Source organism: Hevea brasiliensis, chromosome 7 (assembly GCF_030052815.1).
Source record: "Hevea brasiliensis isolate MT/VB/25A 57/8 chromosome 7, ASM3005281v1, whole genome shotgun sequence".
In the NCBI taxonomy this organism is placed as follows: domain Eukaryota; kingdom Viridiplantae; phylum Streptophyta; class Magnoliopsida; order Malpighiales; family Euphorbiaceae; genus Hevea; species Hevea brasiliensis.
In genome coordinates this window covers 95,139,612-95,163,348 of record NC_079499.1, presented here as the reverse complement: position 1 = coordinate 95,163,348, position 23,737 = coordinate 95,139,612, and the positions used below count along the sequence as shown (strand labels likewise).

At 39.0% G+C, this 23,737-nt stretch overlaps 1 non-coding gene across 1 annotated transcript; it reads right to left on the bottom strand.

The window, feature by feature from the left end:
* Nucleotides 1-1,446: 1,446 nt before the first annotated feature.
* LOC131181858 (small nucleolar RNA R71) lies at nt 1,447-1,553 on the bottom strand. The gene has a single exon (XR_009150333.1). It is a non-coding gene; the product is annotated as a small nucleolar RNA R71 (small nucleolar RNA).
* Nucleotides 1,554-23,737: the final 22,184 nt, after the last annotated feature.

Genomic DNA, 23,737 nt, shown 5'->3' with positions numbered 1-23,737 from the left:
TCGATATTTTGTGGTCTTAATGAGTTTTATTCATTTCTTGTATGCTTAATGACATGCTTAGTATAGGATCCCATTAAGTGATGTTCTTAATCCATGGTTGAAGCACCGAAAGGAGAAGGCCTTGTGATAGATAATCAAGAGATTGGACTTAATTAACTTAGACCTAGAAATAGGTTAAGGATTAAGAGGATTCACAGATTAATTAAAGAACTTAATGGGTCTTAATTAATTCTAACTCCACGAAAGTAGGATTAGTTTGATTAAGGCACTCTTTGTCTCACTCGAAAGGGAATTCAAAGGATTTAAGAATTAATCTCCTTAAAACCCATAAGTTTCATAAAATTGGATAACCAATTTAAAATCCCAAAATAGCTCGAATATGAAATCCCGAACTCCAGAATCGCCTTTTTACCATTGTTAATTTTCAATTGAATTTAATTGCTTGCCATTTTCAATATTGCCATATTTGAACTTGCTTATTTCAATTTGATGCAATTTTAGTTTAATGCAATACATTGTTGAATAGAATATTGATTTTGCACATATAGATTTCACGCTCCATTACCCATCAATTCATTACTTTAATTTCATAAATACTTCAATTTAGTCAACTTTTATATCAAAAATTCAATCATTAACACGACTCCTCGTGGAATCGATATCTTTTCTATACTACTTGTACGACCCGTGCACTTGCGGTAGGGACGCATCAAGTTTTTGGCGCCGTTGCCGGGGAGTTGTTTGTTTAATATTGAATTTTTGATTATTTTAGTTGTTTATAGTTTTATCTTTGTTATCTTTTCATTTTGTGTTTGTTTGTTCTTTTTCAGGTATTTTTAACCTTTTATGAGAAGAGCTAGAAGCACAAGTGACACATCCTTACTGTTTAATCCTGAAATTGAAAAGTTTTGTAAGGCCAATAAGAAAGAAACCAGAAGAAGGAAAGAAGCATTGAGAGAAACTGAATTAGAAGCAGACATGGCTGATGAGAGGATTAGAATTGGTGTTGGTAATGCTGGAAATGATCGAAACAACGAAAATGCAGCCCAAGGTGAAGAAGTTGTTAATGCAAACGTGCCTAGGGGAAGTATGATGGATCATGCTTTTCCACATTTTGATGACTTGAGAGAGAGTATAGCAAGACCAAGAATTGATGCAAATAGCTACAAGATGGATTTTGGAGTTCTTCAAATGATTCAAAATTCTCAATTTGGAGGACATCCTTCTGAAAATCCACACACACATCTGAAGAAGTTTGCTATGATCTGTGACATGCAAAAACAACCTGGAGTGTCTGATGATGCAGCAAGATTGAAGCTATTCCCGTTCTCTTTAAAAGATAGAGCATTGGATTGGCTTGATTCTTTACCTCACAACTCCATCACAAATTGGGAGCAACTCACTGATGCATTTCTTGCACAATATTTTCCACCTGGAAAAACTCAAGAATTGAGGAATCAAATGACAGCTTTCAGACCAAGAGAAGATGAAACTCTTTATGAGTCATGGATGAGATGGAAAGAATTAGAGAGATTATGCCCACATCATGCCATTCCAAAATGGATGATAAATCAGAATTTTTACACAAATGTCACTCCTGCAATCAGAGGAATTATTGATGCTCAAACAGGAGGAGAATTTATTATGAAGCATGAAGATGAAGCTTATGAGCTATTGGAGAAAATTGCAAAGAATACTCATCTTTGGAGTAGTCCAAGAGGACCAGCTCCAACTCAAAAGAGGCAAGCTACTGGAATGTATGATCTTGATCCATTCAACATGATTAATGCAAAATTTGATGCACTTATTAATGTTTTGGCTAAGAAGATGGAAGACTTGAGTATGTTGGTTAGTTCATCATCATCAGCTGGAAGTTCACAACAAGTGGCTTATGCAGAGGAAACTACCAGCTGTGGAGTAGACTATGGAGAACAAGCAGCATATGTTGGTAATTATGGAAACAAACAAATGGGGAATTCTTATTCTCAAACTTACAATCCAAATTGGAGGAATCATCCCAACTTTTCATGGGGAAATCAGCAAAATCAAGTTCAAAATCAGAATTTTCAACCACAACAGCAGAGTCAAGTTCCATATCAGCAAAATAGGCAACCACTGCCTAATTTTCAGCAGAAAAATATGAACCCTCCACCAAAACAGCAAGAACAAAATTCCACCACTGAAGCTTTATTGCAACAGATTCTTGCTAACCAAAATAAGCATGATGAGGAGATGAGAGAGATGAAAGCAAGGCTGGAACAAATGCAAACACATAACAGAATGCTGGAAAACCAGATTGCACAACAAGCATCTTCCTCAAGTGCTAAATCTTTTGGAAAACTGCCAAGTCAACCAGAAAACCCAAGAGAGCAATGTCAAGCTATTACTTTAAGAAGTGGGAGAGTTGTAAATAATGATGGGAGTGAAAAACACGAGAAGAGTGAAAATGGTGAGAAGAGAGAAAATGAGAAAGGAACTGATGAGAGTGAAAAACAAGAGAGTGCAGAAAAATGTAAAGAGGAAATTGAAGAGAAGGAAGAGAAATATATACCTCCTGAACCCTACAAGCCACAACTTCCCTTTCCACAAAGATTTCACAAAGCCAAGCTTGATAGGCAATTTGGGAAGTTCTTAGAGGTTTTGAAGAAACTTTACATAAATGTGCCTTTTGTTGATGCTCTTTCACAAATGCCCTCTTATGCAAAATTCTTGAAAGAAATTCTCTCAAACAAGAGGAAACTTGAAGATGATGAAAGCGTAGCTTTGACAGAAGAATGTAGTGCTATCCTCCAAAGGAAACTTCCTCCAAAGCTCAAGGATCCAGGGAGTTTTTCAATTCCATGCCACATTGGGGAATCATGTTCTACAAAAGCTTTATGTGATTTAGGGGCTAGTGTTAGCCTTATGCCCCTTTCCATTTATGAGAAGCTAAACATGGGAGATCTTAAACTAACCCACATTTCTCTTGATTGTGTCAATTAAGTATCCTGAAGGGATTTTGGAGAATGTGCCTGTAAAGGTTGGGAAGTTCTACATACCTGTTGACTTTGTCATCTTGGACATGGAGGAAGATTTTAATATCCCAATCATCTTGGGAAGACCCTTTCTAGCTACAGCAGGAGCATTGATTGATGTTAAGGGAGAAAAATTGACTCTTAGGGTTGGTGAAGAGCAATTGGTTTTCAATATTAATAACACTATGAAGAAGCATCATTCTGAAGCTGATACTTGCTTGAGAGTTGATATTATTGATGAGCTGGTTGAAGAACACTTCAGAAAGAAATATCCAAAAGATCCACTTGAAAATTGTTTGGTTCATGGAGGAGGCATAGACTATGACAACCCTCATGTAGCTGCATATGCTCAACACTTAGAGGGAAGTCGACCATTCATTTCTGCTCCAGTTTTTCAACTCACACAAAAGGAAAAAGTCGAATTTAAGCAACCATCATTCAAGGAAGAAGATGCACCTAAGGTAGAACTTAAGCAACTTCCTTCTCAGCTCAGGTATGAATTTCTTGGCACTAATAACACTTATCCAGTAATTGTAAATGCAAATTTGAGTACTTTAGAGGCTGATAAGTTGTTAAGAGTGTTGAGGCAATTCAGAAAAGTCTTAGGATACACCATAGATGACATTAAGGGAATAAGCCCACACTTTTGCATGCATAGAATCATTTTGGAAGAAAATTGTAAACCATCTATTGAACATCAGAGGAGGTTGAACCCAAATATGAAAGAAGTTGTTAAAAAGGAAATTTTGAAGTTGCTTGATGCAGGGATCATTTACCCTATCTCAGATAGTACTTGGGTGAGCCCAGTACATGTTGTCCCAAAAAAGGGTGGAATGACAGTTGTCAAAAATGAAAATAATGAATTAATTCCCACCAGAACAGTGACTAGTTGGCGAATGTGCATAGATTACAGAAAATTAAATGTTGCCACTAGAAAAGATCATTTTCCACTTCCCTTCATTGATCAGATGTTAGAAAGATTGGCTAGGCATTCTTACTTTTGCTATTTAGATGGATATTCAGGTTTTTTTCAAATCCCTATCCATCCAAATGATCAAGAGAAAACCACTTTTACTTGTCCATATGGAACCTTTGCTTATAGAAGGATGCCATTTGGGTTGTGTAATGCACCAGCCACTTTTCAAAGGTGTATGATGGCAATTTTCTCAAATTTCATTGAAGACATAATGGAGGTTTTTATGGACGATTTCTCTGTTTATGGATCTTCATTTGATATATGCTTGGCTAACCTTTCTAAAATTTTGCAGCGATGTGCAGATACTGACCTTGTGTTAAACTGGGAAAAGTGTCATTTCATGGTTCAGGAAGGGATAGTGCTTGGACATTTGGTGTCTAACAGAGGAATAGAGGTTGATAAAGCCAAAGTTGAAGTGATAGAGAAGATGGCTCCTCCTACCAATGTCAAGGGAATTCGAAGTTTCCTAGGACACGCCGGGTTCTACAGACGCTTTATCAAGGATTTTTCTAAAATAGCTAAACCTTTGTCTAATTTGTTAAGTAATGATACACCATTTATATTTGACCAAGAGTGTTTGGATGCCTTTTGCAGGTTGAAGCAAGCTCTTATCACTGCACCAATCATGCAACCACCTGATTGGAGCCTACCTTTTGAAATTATGTGTGATGCTAGCAACTATGCAATTGGGGCTGTTCTTGGTCAAAGAAAGGACAAAAAGGCTTATGCTATTTATTATGTTAGTAGAACAACTGGATGAGGCTCAAACAAATTATGCAACAAGCGAAAAGGAATTTTTAGCAATTGTCTTTGCATTGGAAAAGTTCGGACCTTACATTATTGACTCAAAGGTGGTTATATTTTGGATCATGCACCATCGGTATTTGCTCCGTAAAAAGGAGGCTAAGCCTAAGCTCATTAGATGGATTCTGATGTTACAAGAGTTTGATTTGGAGATTAGAGATAAGAAGGGAGCTGAAAATGTAGTTGCTGATAATCTTAGTAGGTTGAAATTGGATGGTGAAGAATTGGATGAAATCCCTATTGATGAGTTTTTCTTGGATGAACAACTTTTCTCTCTTGTTGCTAAACTACCTTGGTATGCAGACTTTGTGAATTATCTATCTTGTGGAGTTTTACCTCTAGGTATGACATGGCAACAAAAGAAAAAGTTTTTGCATGAGGTGAAGTTTTATAGATGGGACGATCCTTTACTCTTCAGGAGATGTTGTGATGGTTTAATAAGGAGGTGTATTCCTGAAGAGGAGATACAGAGTATTATGCATCATTGCCATGCTTCTGATTATGGAGGACATTTTGGAATCTCTAAAGCGACTAGTAAAATTTTGCAAGCTGGTTTCTTTTGGCCAAATCTTTTAAGGATGTGAGGAAATTTATCTTTGGATTGTGATAAATGTCAAAGGAGTGGAAATTTGTCAAAAAGAGATCAAATGCCCCTAAATAATATTCTTGAAGTGGAATTATTTGATGTTTGGGGAATAGATTTTATGGGGCCATTCCCTCCTTCATATGGTAATAGAAACATCTTAGTTGGAGTTGACTATGTGTCAAAGTGGGTGGAAGCTATTGCAACTCCAACTAATGATGCTATAGTGGTAGTGAAATTCTTGAAGAAATTTGTCTTGAGCAGATTTGGAGCTCCTAGGGCTATTATTCGTGCTGGGGGTTCCCATTTTTGTAATAAGCAATTTGAGAGCCTAATGAGGAAGTATGGTGTAGTGCACAAGATAGCTACACCATACCACCCTCAAACTTCAGGACAAGTTGAAATTTCTAACAGAGAGCTCAAGCATATTTTGGAGAAAACAGTGAACAATTCTCGGAAAGATTGGTCTATCAAACTAGATGATGCTTTATGGGCATATAGGACTGCTTACAAAACCCCTATAGGAACTACTCCCTTTAGGTTGGTGTATGGTACGGCTTGTCATTTACCTGTGGAGCTAGAACATAGAGCATATTGGGCCATTCAAACCTTGAATTTTGATCTTAAGCAAGCTGGTGAGAAAAGGTTGTTACAACTGAATGAGCTTGAGGAATTGAGGATGGATGCTTATGAAAGTGCCCGTATTTACAAAGAAAGAACTAAAGTTTGGCATGATAAGCATCTGAGAAAAAAGGAATTCAAAGAAGGTGATTTAGTTTTGTTGTTTAACTCAAGATTGAAATTGTTCCCCGGAAAACTCAAGTCAAGGTGGACTGGTCCATATAGAGTTTCTAAGGTTTTCCCTTATGGAGCAATTGAAATTTGGAGTGAAAAATCTGGGAATTTCAAGGTCAATGGGCATAGATTGAAACATTACATAACTGGAGACCCAATAATAGGAGCAAGCTGTTACAAGCTCTCCAATCCCTCACCTCTTTTCAATGAAATTCATGAAGAGTCCAGCTAAGGACTATAAATTAGCCCTCTTGGGAGGCATCCCAAGTCCTTTTATTTTGCTTTTGCTAATTTACTTTCATTTTCATTGATTTAGTTTTTATCTTAAATCTCCCCAAATTCAATTTTTGACATTGTTAAATCTTATCCCTTGTAGATGTAATTCCATAAAGAAAGGCTGGTGAACTGTTGGGGAAGTAATTCTTAACTTGAGAATTTTGTTCTTCAAAAGAATCGATGGTTTTTTTGCATAACCTCAGGAGCTGCAATCTGGTTTATGCAGAGGAAAAGTACATTCTGCAGCAAATGGCTTGTGTTTTTGGTGAGGTTGGGTGTGTAACTTTTTAATACTTGTGCTTATAATGTTAATATGGTGGTAAGTGAGTCATTTTTGCAGTTTTGAGCTTCTTTGGGTTATAGGATACAAGGTAGAAATGCTGCATTTTCTTGGCAAAACTTGGAGAGTTCATTTCTCATTTGTGGTTAGATGTAACTTCATGCAGATTTTATGGAGTTTTATGTGCTAAATGTTGATTTGCAGAATTTGACTTAAAATGTCATAGTTCTCAAAGGTCTTTTATGTAGGATCCATTTTTACATGCTTGTGTGATGCCTTTTTGATACACTTTGTATATATTGATGTGTTTTTAGTGAAAATTTCTCATGGTTTATGCTTCATGGAATTATATTTCTTCATTTTAGGGTATTTTTCACACTTGCAAATCATGTTCCATTGCAATCTTAATTTTGTTGAATTGTGCATAAGCAACTGCATAGCTTATGCAATCCTGCATAACCACAATTCTTGCCATTTTCCACCTTTATTGCAAGTGCATAAGAAGAGTGCATAGCTTATGCAACTCTGCATAACCTCATTTTGTCAAATTTCATATCTGTCAAAACTTGCATAAGGTGAGTGCATGACTTATGCACATTTGCACAACTTCAAATTCTGCATTTTCTCTCTCATTGGAAACTGCATAAGCAGAGTGCATAACCTATGCACTTCTGCATGACCAGAAACTCCAAAAATTCAAACCTGCCGAGGGGTGCATAAGCAACGTGCATGGCCTATGCACTTCTGCATGACCAGAAACCCAGAAAAACCAAAGTTGCCGAGACCTGCATAAGCAGAGTGCATAGCTTATGCACTTCTGCATGACCTCATACTCTGAATCTCAAAACCCACCGAAGAGTGCATAAGCAGAGTGCATAGCTTATGCACATATGCATGACCACCAACCCAAATTCCAAAAATTGCCGAAGAGTGCATAAGCAGAGTGCATAGCCTATGCACTTCTGCATGACCCGATTTTCTAAAAAACCAATTCTGCCGAGAGGTGCATAAGGGGAGTGCATGACTTATGCACTCCCGCATGACTTCACTTCCCAATTTTCAAAAGTTGCCGAGACCTGCATAAGCAACGTGCATGGCCTATGCACTTCTGCATGACATATTTTTCTGAACTTCAAAACAAAGCAACACTTGCATAAGCTGGTGCATAAGCCATGCACATGCACTTTCCCCTTATGCAGTCTTTCACAAAACCCATTTAAATCAAATTTTTTTCCTTTTTCTTTCCCACCTTCACCCCGATAAACCTGTTCACTGCCCTTCTTCTCTCACAATCCTCATTCCGGCATAACTCCTCCTCACGCCTTCTTCTCCATTTCGATTCTCACTACATTTGCCCTAATTCTCATTCTTCTTCGATTTTCTTCTTTCCCCATTATCTTTTCCATCTTCTTCATCGGCAATGGAGTCACCTCCCCACTCCCGTCCAACTTCTCCTCTCGAAGTCTCTCCATTGTCATCGATACCCCCCACTTCCAATTCTCCTCCACAAGCGACACCCCCACCACCTCCCCCAACCACATACAAACGTAAAATCCGATCCAAATCTGTGCGACCCATGTCCTCTGCCCCTCCTCTATCCAAACGCAAAGACCCACCCACCCCATTGTCGGAACCGCCACCCAAAAAGCCAAAAGCTCCAGCCTCTACACCCTCTTCCAGCAAAAAGACAAATTCGGAATCCTCACATGTATCAAAGCTACCTGGCCTCTACCTGATAAAATTCAAAAGGCAGCTTTTAAGCGTCTCCAGGAGAGGAGGGTCCAACCCACTAGGTATATATCTGCCGATTCTCTACAATCCCTTGGTTTATTTGACAATGTAGTTGCATATCTTGATGGGATGGGTTGGATGGAATTTGTGCATAAACAGGAGATAGTTTATCCAACTCTAGTTTTGGAGTTTATTTCTTCATTCTCTGCTACCCTTAAATTGCATGATGTAGACCATAAACCAATTATGAAATTTAGATGCTTGGGGCAAAATAGAGAGTCACATTGGACCAATTTCATAGCATTTTTGGTTTTGCTATTGATGGGTTATTTAGAGTACCACATACTGGAGTAGAGGTAGCCAACAAGGGCATTTGGAATGCTGCCCAATTTTGGAGAATCATCACAAACCAACCTCAAACTTTCTCTGCTGGAAGATCAAAAACATCCCAAATACTTGACCCTGCACTTAGGTTTATTCATAGGCTGATTGCTAGCACAATATTGGGCAGAGGGACTAGTTCTGGTGCTGTAGGAAAATCTGAACTCTTTATGTTATGGTGTGCATTTCACAAAGTTAAGGTTTCTCCTGGTTATTTCTTTTGTGAGCATGTGCTGCATATTGCCACCAAATCCATAGGTGACATTGTTTTGGGTGGCCTCATCATCACATCATAGCCAAGCATTTTGGTTTTAATCCTACAGAGCACTCAATACCAGCACTTGTGGACACTTTATATTTTGATACTGCACACTTAACCAAAACAGGGTTCAATTTGTCATATTTTGATACTGCCCACCCTGCAGCAGAAACTGAGCCTATTGCACAACCAGAAACCCAACCTTTCACATCAGTCCCACAACACCCTACTACACCTACCCCACCCCCTCAGCCTGCTCAGGACACCCCAGCAGCCTCTGCTCAGCCCATTCCTCCTACAGCTGAACCTACCTCATCCACAGCCCCTCCTGCATTCAACACTAAAGCCTTATTCACCTATCTTGAAAGGCTTAGTGATGACATATACTTTGTGGATAGGAAGCTTGACACTGGTCTTAATACACTCAAGGATCGTCATGATCAACTATTTGACCTTGTCATGGAAACCAGGACAAGCGTAAAGAATCAAGGAGATGGTGAAGCAACTCATGATCTTTCGGGCATGCCACCCCACCTCCATCACCTCCTCCAAAGACCATCATTTCGACAAATTAGCGACCACCAGCCCCTTAGCAACATCCTTGGACAAAGGCAAAACAATAGACATAGATTAGCTTCTGTTTTACTTTTGTTCAATCTTGTAGGACCTTTTCTTTGTAAATATGTTCAAACATTTATAGTTTGTTTCAAATTATGTTTGCTTGTTTTGAATTAGTTTGTTTTAAATTCTGTTTTTCTTGAAGTTTTATTGGATAGCTATTACATTAGTCTTCTTTAATTTTCATTGCACTTATTACCCTTTTGTACATATTTGCCCATACTCTGTATATATTTCAATACTTCTCTGCTTTGGTTGTACATTTCCTTGCCAATTCCCATGCATGACTTTTGTATACACTGCACAGTTGTATTCCCTTATGCAACTATCTGCATAGCCTATGCAACATATATTGCCTCTTATGCGATCTTGCATGCCTTATGCACCTTACTTATGCACATGCTCGATGACAAGACTTAACTCGCATAACACGTGCGCTTTCTTATGCATCCCTTTATCTTGAATTCTCATCTGCTACATACCAGGTAACTCTTTCTTTTTGCTCTTAATCTTTACAATTCCTGGTAATTACCATTTACTTTGACTTTTGATAACACATTGCATGAGACATTGAGGACAATGTTCAATTTTGAGTTTGGGGGTGCACATTCTGATTTTTGCTTAATTTTTGCTTCATTTTTCACATTTTGAGTATAGGAGCATCTCATCCCATTTCATTTACATATATTGTAAATATTTTACATATATTTCCACACATACATATACATAACACATTTACACACACATTATACATCACTTAGAAATTGTACACATTGCATACAAATAGACTCCCTCCATTTAGTTAATGCATTACTCATTTTAGGAATCATGCACCATGCATTAAAATCTTTTGCCAAATCCCTTGAGTTTTGAAAAGTTACCTATGAGAGTGATTTGACTCACCCTTTAGTTGGGTTTGTGGATTGAAAGTTTCCTAAAAGGTGCAAGGTTTTGAAGTGTCTATCCCTTGCCTATATCTTCTTAGCCAAAAAGCCACCCAACTAGTCATTTGGAGAAGGAAGTGTTTAGAGGGAGTTATTGGATATAAGGTAGTCAAATGATGTCTCACCAATCCTAGAACAAATTTTCTAAACCTTTCAAGGCGAAATACCAGCTTATACCTGAAAAGAGAAATGATCAGGCATTCTTTGATTTAAACCTTCTCATTTTGAACCTTTGGCCCTTTTCCTAATTAAAATTTACCCTTGCAAACCCCTTTGAGCCTTTTTATCCCTAATTTTTCTTGAAATCCTTATTACCACCTAGCCAATGAACCAAACACTCCAACCCTTTTCATGAGAATAATTATTCATAATATTAGGTACATAAAAAAAATAAAAAAAAAAGAAAAAGAAAAAAATATACAATAAAAGGGAGAAGAAATGCTTGTCATCTTGTAAAAGTGCTAGTATATGTACTTTTCATTATTGTCATTCAAATTGAAAGAAATCCACCCAAAGTATTAAAAGAAATGAGTTTGGGGGTGGCATTTTTAGGGACAATCATCAAAAGGAAATGCAAAATGCAAGTTTAAAGAATCAAAATGTCCCTCCATTTTTATGTGTTTTGTAAATTATGCTAGCACTTGACAATCCTCATTGTATATTTCTCTCTCCCATATATATAAAAAAAGAGAAAAAGAAAAAATATAATAAAACAAGAAGTGTACCTTATGTTTCAAAATTGAAAATATTCTCATGCTTTGAAGCCTTTTTACCCCTTTTTCTTCTTAGCCTCATTTTGAACCCCATGGCCCCATTACCCCCCTAAAAAGACCTTTGATCTCTTGATAGTACTTGCTACATTAGTGGAGATGGGAATAGGGAATTTGCCTATGGGATTGGAAAATTATTCATTCATTCATTCAATTCCATCATTCCATATAGAGACACTTTGGTTATTGATGATCCTAGAATTCCTTTTGAGCATGACTCTCTCTTTTGATTGGTTGGTTTGGGGATTTTGATTGATAATTGACTTGATGGCTAAGCGGTGAAAGCTTGGATAAGCATTAAATTCTTTGCATTTTGAAGGATGGGTATATGGATTGTTGGTATGGCTGAAGGTGTGTTTAGTTACTTTAATAGGTAATTTTCATAGCTCTTTGGATAAGGCACCCCTAAAAATTTTGCATTACATTTTAAAGTTTGCTTGAGGACAAGCAAAAGCTTGAGTTTGGGGTATTTGATGCATGCATTTTGCATAATCATTTAGGTTTAATTTCATAACCATTTTATTTGATTATTAGTCATTTTTAGCTAATTTCATTAGTTAATTAGTTAGTTTTTCATAATTGTCGATTTTGGATTAATTTGTAATTTTTACTTTGTTTTGTAGGAAAAATGGTGTTTTTGAAGGACTGAAGAGAATTTTGCCATTGAGGAGTGTCTTCTACAGCCAAAGATGTCAAAAATAGGTTTTCAAGCTGAAATATGCATTGACCAAACTGTGCATAACTTGCCGCATAAGCTATGCAGATCTGCATAAGGAGAAAGATCACTGTTCCAAAACCAACCGAAATGTGCATAAGGAGACTGCATAGCTTATGCACATTCTCGCCTCCCTTATGCACCTTCACGGAATTGTGCATAACCTATGCACCAAGTCATGCAGTTTCGCATAAGTGACTCAGAACCAGCCGAAAACTGCATAAGGGACTGCATAACTTATGCAGTCCACTTATGCAGTCCCATAAAGAGTTCATTAATGAGCTGGCAGGAGATTCCCTTAAATAATTCCTCCTAGAACATACCATTTTAGGGCTCCCTGTCAGAAAAATGCTATAAATAGTCTCATTTTCCCATTTTAGGAGAGAGAAGGGAGCAGAAAAGGAAAGGAGGGGCTGAGCAGAATTTGAAGAGTCACTTTCACCTTCCACACCATTTTCAACCAAGATTTGCAGATTTCTTTCTTTCCTTACATTTTTCTACATTTCTAGTGTTTAATTTCTTATTTCTTAGCCTAGATTAAAGCTTTATTTCCATTTAAACTCAATATATCTTGTAAGCATTATGGATATTGAGTAGTTTACTTTTGATTCTGGAGTAAGGGTTGTAATATTTGAGATATTTTGTGGATTTTGATTGGGTAATCGATATTTTGTGGTCTTAATGAGTTTTATTCATTTCTTGTATGCTTAATGACATGCTTAGTGTAGGATCCCATTAAGTGATGTTCTTAATCCATGGTTGAAGCACCGAAAGGAGAAGGCCTTGTGATAGATAATCAAGAGATTGGACTTAATTAACTTAGACCTAGAAATAGGTTAAGGATTAAGAGGATTCACAGATTAATTAAAGAACTTAATGGGTCTTAATTAATTCTAACTCCACGAAAGTAGGATTAGTTTGATTAAGGCACTCTTTGTCTCACTCGAAAGGGAATTCAAAGGATTTAAGAATTAATCTCCTTAAAACCCATAAGTTTCATAAAATTGGATAACCAATTTAAAATCCCAAAATAGCTCGAATATGAAATCCCGAACTCCAGAATCGCCTTTTTACCATTGTTAATTTTCAATTGAATTTAATTGCTTGCCATTTTCAATATTGCCATATTTGAACTTGCTTATTTCAATTTGATGCAATTTTAGTTTAATGCAATACATTGTTGAATAGAATATTGATTTTGCACATATAGATTTCACGCTCCATTACCCATCAATTCATTACTTTAATTTCATAAATACTTCAATTTAGTCAACTTTTATATCAAAAATTCAATCATTAACACGACTCCTCGTGGGATCGATATCTTTTCTATACTACTTGTACGACCCGTGCACTTGCGGTAGGGACGCATCAATAACTAATTTTCTGGCTTGTGCTTTGGTTCTTCTAAGGCCACATTGCATGGGTAAAGAGATGGATGATTCAGGTACTGGTTGAGAGATAGTAGAAGTAGGGTTTGGTTGATCGGAGGATGGGTCTTGTGACTGCTCTTCTTTCTTGTTGTCAACATCTTCCTTCTCCTCTTGTTGTCTTGAACCATTTCTGCCTTCACTTTTTCCATTCTCACTACTGCTATTGTTTTTAGTATGAGATGAGGAGGATTCTCTTGATTTTTCCTTGTTAGGTTCTTGTTCTGCTTCTGATTTCTCTTCTGCAGTTTCTTCCTTCTCATCATTTTTCTCTACTTCAACCTCAGCTAGCTTACTTTCTTCTTTTTCCTTTCCAGCAGTTTCTACATGCTCTTCTTCTTCTTCTTCTTCTTCAAAAATTTTTACTCCACTTGGTCTAGCAGCTTTTGCATTGCTAGGACCAGCAGTACCATGTGGGTAGCTTCCAAAATCTCCAAATTTCCCAAAAGATTCACCAAACAGCATTTGAGCCATCTTCTTCATGTGCCATTCCTATCCATTCAATCTATTAATCAACATATCCATCTTTGCATTTTGCTCAGCCATAATTCCTTTCTGCAATTTATGAGATTTTTCTAAAATACTCAAGCTCAGTCCACTCATTTCTTTTGTTTCCTTTATCATTTCCAGATTTGCTTTACTTATTTTCACAAAATCTAACATTTTCAGCTTCATTTTCTCTTTCTTCTTAGAGCTTTCTCCTTCATCTATCTTAGAACTTTTCTCTTTCAACTTACTTATTGGGATATCTAATTCTGTTTCAGAGTTTGATTCCGATTTAGATTTAATCTCAATCTCAGTCTCTTCTTCTTGCTTTTTCTCTTCTTTCTTACTCCTTTTCCTACCATTATCAGCCTTGAATATCTCCTTAATGGGGATAGGATTGCTAAACTTTTTTTCTTTGCTCAGATTAATTCCCATAGCTTAAAATGCAAGAGTCAAAGGCATAGTATAAGGCAACCTTCTATGCTTACTAGACTTAGCAATCACTTTGAAAATCAAAAATGGTAAATTGAATCTGATTTTGTTGATCAAGTGCCACATAATGCATAAATCAAGGCTATTTGCATATGAGTGACTACCATTTCTAGGATTGAGCAAATATCGAATGAAGGATTACAGAATTCTAAAATTTTGAGGCACTAAACTGATATTGGTCATTTCAATTTGGGATGTACCCTTTGGAAAAATTGACAATTGAAATGCCTTCTCATCATATCCTTCAAGCTTCTTAGTATCTTTGAAGGTTCCAATCCTATTTCCATCATTCGATAGGTTCAAAACAGAGGCTAAGAAATCAATATCAATAATCTGACTTTTCTTCTTAACTTTCACACTAAAACTTTCTCCTTTAATAACTTCTTTCATATTTCCATAAAAATTTTGAATTAAATAAGGATAATAATATTTATTCAACTCAGAAAATTTTATCCAGCCTTGAAAAGTAAATAAATCTTCATATTCATAAGGCAAATTAGAAAATGAATCCCATTTAATGTACCTTAGCTCGAAAATGTTCTGTTGCACAAAGGGTTTCGAAGCAGGGGCCTTTTCAATTTTCTTCTTTTTCTTGGAAGGTTCTGACCTAGCAATATCATTCCCTTTTCATTTTCTCGTTACTTTTGCCACTGTCTCTGTTTCTTCATCACTACTTTCAACTTTGATCTCTTCTTCTCTTTCCTTTTTGATTCTTCCAGTAGCTTTCATAGCATCAACCATGAGTTTTCGAGGTTTAGTAGCCACTTGTTTTACCCTTGCCATCGATTCTTGGAGAATTTCAGTGAGAGGTAGTGGTTTGAGGAGGAACGGGATTTTACCGTTTAGGGATTTTGAGAAGGAGAATTGGGGGTTTCTGGTTTTGGGAGAAATTTAAGTTTCTAAGAGAGTGGAGAATCAATTTGTAGCAGAGAATGATGAAGTTTTTGAGAGATTGATTGAAATGATATGTAGCAGTTACCGCAAAAAAATTTTCAAATTTTGAAATTATGTACAGTTTATCATGGAGAACCAGGAATCCCTTTTTGTCAAAACCCAATTTTACCCTTTAAAGGCATAAAAAGTGCTTAACTGTGCTTAGGGGTATATTTGTCAAAATAAATTGTAAAGAGAGCAAAAATACCTGTAAAAAAGAAAGTAAATTTAAAATAAGTGCGTTTTCTCAAATGTACAGAAGCAAAATTAGTTAACTAATTTTGAAACCTAGTTGGCTAAATATTATATAAGTATAAAACTAGACAACTGCAGTGCAAAAGTAGTTAACTAAAAACACATATGCACAGAATCTAGCACTAACAACATATTTAGCCAAATTTGGCTGCATATTCATATCAAATGTAGCAAGTATCATTCAATAGCTTCAATCATGCCAAGTTCCCTTCTAATTCTACAAAAGTTTTTCTCATTTAGTGGTTTTGTAAAAATGTTTGCAAGTTGTTGCTCTATAGGAACAAACTCTAACTCAATGTCACCATTTTGAACATGATCTCTGATAAAGTGATGTCTAATTTCTATGTGCTTTGATCTAGACTGTAGGACTGGATTTTTAGTTAGGTTGATGGCACTAGTGTTATCACACTTTATAGGAACATGATCAACATTTATACCAAAATCTTCTAATTATTGCGTCATCCAAAGAATTTGAGCAACACAACTTCCTGCAGCAATGTATTATGCTTCAGCAGTTGAAAGAGCTACAGAAGTTTGTTTCTTTCTATGCCAAGATACTAAGGCATGACCTAGGAATTGACAAGTACTCGAAGTACTCTTTCTATCCAATCTACTTCTAGCAAAGTCAGAATCACTATATCCAACTAGATCAGATGTGTCGCATTTAGGATACCATAAACTAATTGAGTGTGTACCAATGACGTATTTGAAAATCCTTTTAACAGTAATTAAATGAGATTCCTTAGGACATGATTGAAACCGAGCACACAAACACACACTAAAATGAATGTCGGGTCTAGATGCAGTTAAATATAAAAGTGAGCCAATCATACCTCTAAATAGCTTTTGATCAACATCTTTACCTTTTTCATCCTTTTCCAACTTGATGGTGGAGCTCATAAGAGTTCCAAGACTCTTCAAATCATCCATCTTGAATTTCTTTAGCATATCTTTGATGTACTTGGATTGATTAATGAAGATGCCATCATTGAGTTACTTAATTTCTAGTATAAGGAAAAAGGTAAGTTCACCCATCATGCTCATCTCAAATTCATTTTGCATCATCTTAGAGAAGCTTTTACATAGAGAAGCATTAGTAGCACCAAAAATAATGTCATCAACATAAATTTGAACAATAAGCATATCATGTTTATGTGTTTTTGTGAAAAGCATGTTATCTACTTTTCCTCTTTGAAAATCATCATCTAAAAGAAACTTACTAAGCCTCTCATACCAAGCTCTAAGGGCTTGCTTCAATCCATATAAGGCCTTAGTGTCACGACCCAACCTATGGGCCGGACCGGCACTAGGACCTGGGCCAGCCTAAAGCCCCCGAGGCCTATAGTAAGCCTTAACTGTTCATTTACCCAATTCTAAGGCCCATTTGGGCCCAATATCAAGAAAACAAACGGACAGAGTCTGGCCATAAAATGGACTTACCAACGGGGAGTTTTCGACTCACCCGACCTGTAAACACAATATATAGTCAATTGGGGAGCTCAGCTCACCCTCCACATACTCATCAACATAATAATAAATGGGAGCTCAGCTCCCTCATCCAATCCATCAAACATGCATAGCATATTAAGTTTACAGGTCCCAAAATAATAATTTAGTTTACAGACCCAAATCAAATAACATTTCTAACACATGCGGAAATTCTAAGATTTAACAAGTTAATACAAATAGTAATAATTGACCTGCGAGGGAGAAAAGTAGGTTAACCAGAATAAAATCCTCCTGTAGCCTGAAAAAATATTGAACAGGAGTGAGCGTTCGACTCAGAGAGTAAAATATCAATTTTAACCATAATCTCTATAACTATCTAAATCTAATGCACCCTGTAGAGTGAAATGCAACATCCACATCATTTTCACATCATAACATCAAAAAGGTAATTTGGAGCACTCACGCACCCTGTAACATCAATCATAATATATGAGCCGATCCCTATACGACTCTCTTAAATCCAACCCGTGCCGTGAAGAACTCAGCTCGGACTTCCACTTAAATAGCAAATCGGGGTCCCAGCGAAGAACTCAAGCCGTGTCTACCCCGAAGGACCGGGTCCCAGCGAAGAACTCAAGCCGTGTCTACCCGTCCTATCCATAGTCCACACCACATCACACGCACGCCAACGCACGCACACTGCTCCAAATTATCACAACAACATACATGGCACTTTCACAGATATGAATGCAACATAATTCGTGCCTAAGGTTTAACTACATAAATATATGCATATAAGTGATGCATGGGCATGCTTAAACATATAATAATAGTGAAATTACAATTAAAATTAATATTTTACTCACAGACTTGACGGTGGTCACTGAGGCGGCTGGGCGGAGGAAGAAGGCTGTCCCGGCTCACCTGAAAATTATATTACAATTATTTAATACAATCTGACCCAATAGAAACAAAAGAAAAAGACCAATTACGTCCTAAGTCGTGCCGAAAATCCGGCAGAGTCTCCCCTATACCTAGGACCTACCCAACCTGCAAAAGGGTTCAAAACACACTTCTATACTTACAATCCATATATCCACAGTTCAATCATATCACACAGCCCCTCCTGGGCCCATCAAATCAGTCATCCATCACAATACGCAAAATTTCAATTTAGTCCTTATTATTGATCATTTTTGCAAAAACTGCCCAAACAAGCTCTAAAAATTATAAAACTTTGCCCCGCGGTCCTTAGCAATATTACTAAGCTATTGCAAAAAGAATCGTAATTTTCTAAGCTACCACGAATATTTTATGGATTTTTAATCCTATTTAAGCACTAGAAAATTACGAAAAAGCAAGGTTCGGGTTTACCTTTGCCGATTCCGACTTTGGGAATGCGCTCGGGACGTCTGACAATGGGGGGCTAGCCAAAACCTCGGTCCAATTCGGAGACTTTTCCGGTAACGGGTCTGTCTAGCCCGAAATTTGCAGACCCGGTCAATTGTCGAATTTCCACGAATCGAGGATACCTACACGAAGCCCATAGCACGGGGATTAGTACATAAATTTTTCAGAATTTTCTAAGCTCTTTAAATGCTCGGAAAAATACTACGAAGTTCCATGGGACCCATCGAAAAACGGTGTCGAAAAAATTCGAAATTTATGTCGTTGCGAAGCTCTCGACGAATGGAGCCTGCTGGTGGCCTCGGTTTTCTCGTGGGATTCACGGTTTTCGAGAAATCTAGCCCAAAAGTCGAAATGAGCTAAAATCTTCCCGAGCAAAAATCGGACAATCCGCTCGATGGATTTCGGCGTTCTTGGTGTCTATGGAAAGCTCTCGCCGAGTAGATGATTTTGGACACAAGACCCGGTCCAATTGGTGGCCGGATCGGCCGGATTTGGCCGGGGAAGTCGAAGCGGCCTTGTGCAGGAGGCGTTGCGCGTTTTCACGCCGTTTGGGCGGCTACCGCTGTTGGGAGGAGGGTGGCGGGCCGGGTCGGTGGAGCCAGTGGGGTGGCTAGCGGTGGGGGTGGGGAGGAGAGAGAAAAGAGAGAGAAAAGGGAGAGGGACGACGCGCGGGGAAGAAAAAGGGAAGAAGGAAAAGGCCGGTCCGATTCGACCGGTCCGATCCGGTCCGGTTCGATTCGGCCGGTTCGATTCAGAATACAAAATTTTGAATTTTTACTCTGCCTCGGGACCGAAAACGAGGTCCAAAAATTTCGAAAAAATTCCAGAAAACTCAGAAAAATACATAGACTCCAAATATATTTTTAGTTTTGCCACGTGGTCTTTAAATTAATTTTTAAAAATCATCAAAGTTTATATTTTCGGAAAATCGATTTTTAAAATCCGAAAAATCTCAAAAAAAATTCCAAAAATTTAATAAAATTAAAATACTAAAAATGCTCATAAAATTAAAAATTTTGGGGTGTTACATTCTTCCCCCCTTACAGAAAATTCGTCCTCGAATTTTACACAAGGCAGAATAAAGCACATGATTATACATTGAACAAATAAGGGTACTTGCTACGCATGTCCCGTTCTGACTCCCAGGTGCACTCTTCCACTGACTGACTCCTCCACAAAACCTTAACCATAGGGATCTGTTTGGATCTTAGCTGTCTCACTTGGTAGTCCACTATGGCTACAGGTTGCTCCTCAAATGTCAAGTTCTCTTTTAGCTCTATCACATCCGGCTGCAGTACATGAGAAGGATCGGGAATGTATTTCCTGAGCATGGAGATGTGAAACACGGGATGAACGTGAGAAAGGTTGGGTGGTAGCTCCAACCGGTAGGCAACTGCTCCAACTCTATCAGTAACCTCAAAAGGTCCAATATACCGAGGTGCCAACTTGCCCTTCTTTCCAAATCTCATGACTCCCTTCATTGGAGAAACCTTCAGGAATACATAGTCGCCTTTGCAAACTCCACATCCCTCCGTCTGGGTGCATAACTCTTACATCTCTTTGAAAATGTCCTCAGTCGTTCCCTGATTAAAGGAACTACCTCTGAAGTGTACTGCACTAGGTCTACATCATGCACCTTCGCTTCCCCCATTTCTGTCCAACACAGAGGAGACCTACACTTTCTTCCATATAATGCCTCATAGGGTGCCATCCCTATGCTGGAGTGGTAACTGTTGCTATAGGCAAACTCCACCAAAGCTAGCTCATCCCATTGACCTCCAAAATCCAATACACTCATGCGAAGCATGTCTTCGATGTTTGGATTGTCCTTTCGGATCGCCCATCCATGCGAGGGTGGAAAGTCAGATCAAGTTCAAGCGTGTGCCAAGTGCCTCTGCAACTTTCTCCAAAATCGAGAGGTGAATCGGGCCCTCTGTCGATATTATGGAAGCGGAACTCCATGCAATCGACTATTTCTCGAATGTAGAGCCGGGCATCTTGTACACAGTATGTAGTCTTTACAGGCAAGAAGTGAGCTGATTTGGTCAAGCGGTCTACAATTACCCATATCGAATCATATCCTCGCGTGGTACGAGGCAACCCAGTCACAAAATCCATAGTGATCATTTCCCACTTCCATTCTGGGATAGGGAGCTCTTGCAGCTTCCCTGACGGTCTCTGGTGTTCAAACTTCACCTTCTGACAAGTCAAGCACTTGGACACAAAGTCTGCTATGTCTCTCTTCATACCATTCCACCAGTAGCTATCTTTCACATCATGGTACATCTTGGTGGAACCTGGGTGGACACTGTACAGTGTGTAGTGTGCATCTCGCATGATTTCATTCCTGAGGTTGTCCACATCGGGCACACATATCCTAGAACCTTGCACTAGGGCGCTATCATTGGCAAATCCAAACTCACCACCTTCACCTTGCTGTACTCTTTCTATGATCTTCATCAATTGTTGGTCTCTGTGCTGGGAAACTCTAACTCTGTCCCTCAAGTCTGGCCTCACTGAAAAATGAGCCAACAATACCCCCTCATCTGAAAGATCTAGGATTAAACCTTGATCCATCAACTCATGTACCTCCTGAATCAATGGTCTCTTCTCTACTGAAATGTGCGCCAAACTGCCAGAAGATTTTCTGCTCAAGGCATCTGCCACAACATTGGCCTTTCCAGGGTGGTACTGGATGGTGCAATCATAGTCTTTCAGAAGCTCCATCCATCTCCTCTGTCTCAAGTTCAAGTCCCTTTGCTGGAAGATGTACTTCAAACTCTTATGGTCGGTGTATATCTCGCACACTTCACCATACAGGTAGTGTCTCCAGATTTTTAGTGCAAAGACTACAGCCGCCATTTCCAAATCATGGGTGGGGTAGTTCTGCTCATGCCTCTTCAGCTGCCTTGAAGCATAAGCCACTACCTTTCCATTCTGCATCAAGACACACCCTAGGCCAACTCTGGAGGCGTCACAATACACGGTTTATCCTTCACCACTCACAAGTAGTGTTAACACAGGGGCAGTGGTTAGACACTCCTTAAGCTTCTGGAAACTCACCTCACAGTCATCTGTCCAAATGAATGGAACATTCTTCCTGGTCAACTTAGTTAGGGGAGCCGCTATCCTGGAGAAATCTTGTACAAAAAGCCTATAGTAGCCAGCTAAACCCAGAAAACTTCGCACCTCAGTGACTGTTGTAGGCCTAAGCCAATCAGTTACAGCTTCAATTTTCTTGGGATCCACTTGAATGCCGTCACTAGAAACCACGTGTCCCAAGAATGAGATGCTTTCTAGCCAAAATTCACATTTTGAAAATTTGGCATATAGCTGGTGCTCCCTCAACGTCTGCAACACCATCCTCAAGTGCCACACGTGTTCTTCCTCGGTCCGAGAGTACACCAAAATGTCATCTATGAATACGATGACAAAACGGTCCAAAAATGGCTTGAACACCCTGTTCATCAAGTCCATGAAGGCTGCTGGTGCATTAGTGAGTCCAAAAGACATCACCAAGAACTCATAATGACCATATCTTGTCCTGAAAGCCATTTTGGACACGTCCTCATTCCTGATTCGCAACTGATGGTAGCCTGATCGCAGGTCTATCTTGGAAAAGAATCTAGCTCCTTGGAGCTGATCAAACAAATCATCGATCCGAGGAAGTGGATACTTGTTCTTCACTGTCGCCTTGTTCAGCTGTCTGTAGTCGATACACAACCTCAATGACCTATCCTTCTTTCTCACAAATAAAACAGGAGCGCCCCAAGGTGAAGTGCTCGGACGTATAAAACCCTTGTCCAAAAGCTCCTGTAGTTGTTCCTTCAGCTCTTTCAATTCTGCTGGGGCCATCCTGTAAGGTGGCATCGATATGGGGTTTGTACCCGGCACAACATCAATGCAAAACTCTATTTCCCTTCCTGGTGGCAACCCTGAAAGCTCCTCAGGTAAGACATCCATGAATTCTCTGACAACAGGAACATTTTCCATGCTGACACCTTCTACAGATGTATCTCTCACCAATGCCAAATACCCTTGGCATCCACGCCTCAACATTTTTCTAGCACTAATTGCTGACACCAAATTATATGGAGCCACGCTCCTGTCACCATCAAAGCTAAACTCTTCCACACCAGGTATGTGGAAATACACCTTTTGTTCTGCGGTCTAAAGTGGCATAGTGAGTTGACACCAATCCATCCCCGTGATTACATCAAAATCCATTCTTGGTAGAGGAACCAAGTCTGCTGGGAGGATCTTTCCATCCACTACCACCGGCTACCGGAAAAACCATATCTACATCTATGTTGTCACTAAGTGGGGTAGCTGCGACAAAGGGCACTCTAAAGTTGTAGGGTTTCTACCCAACCTCATGGCAAACACAGGGAGACAAATGAGTGCGTAGCACCGGATCTATCAAAACACGAGCCTCATAAGAATGGACTGTAAGAATACCCTTACAACTACATTTGAAGCTTGAGCATCCCGGTGGGTCGGGGTGAAAACTCGAGCTTGACCCCTACCCCGAGTGGCGTAACCACGACATCGACTTCTACCTCCTAATCGCCTCCAAATCCACGCCCCTTGTTCTCGCCTGTTGGCCATCGAATCGATCGCCGCCATGTTGGAAGTACCCAGATATAATCGGGCGAGGAACATTTGCAATGTAACCTCGTGACCCCATCGTGGCTCATTGAACACGGGCATTCCCTAGCAAAGTGGCCTGGTTGGCTACACCAAGCATACTCTGAACCCATCAAACAAGGTCTGAATGTCCTCTTCCACACTGCGTGCACAAGGTGCCAAAGAGGATCTCAACCAGAGCTGAATCGCTGCATTCGAATCGTTACTACTATGGATCCGCACTTGGTCCAACCCTGGATTTGTGTCTAAAACCACTCCTCTTATTCCTGCTTCTTCCTCTGTAAGTAGTTTGGCCACCACTATCCGTAGTACCCATGTGGGGAACACCAAGAACCCTCCGCTCTGCTTTTCTTTGCTCTACATTTGTCATCCACAAAGATAGCTAATCTCAATCTGTCGCCTCGATCAACCACCACATCAAAAGATCGATCGGACATCATGGCTGTGTTCGCATACCTCTGTCAAGCTCCTTTAGGAATCTTTTCACCT